Consider the following 1132-nt stretch of genomic DNA (forward strand, 5'->3'; position numbering starts at 1 on the left):
TTAATGCAGCAAACAATGGGCAACTGCTCATACCTTCATGCAGCACTAGTTATTTACAAATCTTCAGACTCTAAATGTAAAACCCCTAAGGATGAGCCTTTTATAAATTTGAAAGTCTGTGGTCATCTCTGAAGCCCTTTGTAAGGGTAAAGGTCCTACTCTGAATCCGGCTTCTGTCCTTGACGAAGATTCAAAGTAGTTGGACTCTCAGGACGAACACATTTATCCAAATTCTTCTCTTTCCTTCAGAAATATTAACATCTGAACTAGCCACAATTGACAGAACTAAGAAGCCTGAATGTTTGGAGATTTGCTTCCTGTTGAGGCTCAGGAGGAATATTCCTTTTGGATGCCCTAAGGCAAAAAAACATCCTTGCAGTAACTACAGGCCAATAAAGACCTTACTGACACCACCTCCAGGGCAATGAGCTCTTCAGTGTGCATGAGGAGGCATGCCTAGTTCAAAACTTCTTCTGTTTATGCTGACATCCAAGAGAAAGCGATTGATTTACCCTGTGATGGAAAAACATGTCCCCATCCAACAGGTGAAGTCGTTCTAACCTGTAATACTAGTCTCATTGCTGCCAAATCCATAAATAGCATGCATGCACCTTCCAGATCTGGTTCAGCAACCTTTGGGGCCTTTTAATCTCTAATTTTTCCAAAAACAGAAGCAAATTTCGATCAAGACCCAAGCCAGCAGTCTCGTTCAAAACAAGTCTGGGCTCTGCACCAAAATCGACTTGACTTTAGAGTGGGGGGGGGGGCATACTCGTCCGCCCCTCTTCTCCTCCCCCCCCCCCCCCAACAAGGCAGCATGCATCCCCAATTATGAGGAAGGCTTTCCTCCTTTTGTGTAGCTGTAGTCTAATTGCTGGGTACTTTCTGTAATTGGGGGAAAGTCTGAGCATAACCATCCGACCTCCAAATTTGGTGATGTTTGCAGGTGTCTTCCTCCCTCTGGCCCACTCTGGTTTTGCGGGAGATTCAAAATCTTGCCATCGGTACGAAGGATGTCTGGAGGAATATGGCCAATTTTGGCTGGAGTTTCCCTCTGGGGACATTTCATATGACCACTCTAGCACAAATTGTGGAGTTTCTCCAGGTTGGGTGTTGGTTGACCAACATTAGT

This window comes from Ambystoma mexicanum, chromosome 2q, assembly GCF_040938575.1.
Source record: "Ambystoma mexicanum isolate Mex_15411 chromosome 2q, UKY_AmexF1_1, whole genome shotgun sequence".
In the NCBI taxonomy this organism is placed as follows: Eukaryota; Metazoa; Chordata; class Amphibia; order Caudata; family Ambystomatidae; genus Ambystoma; species Ambystoma mexicanum.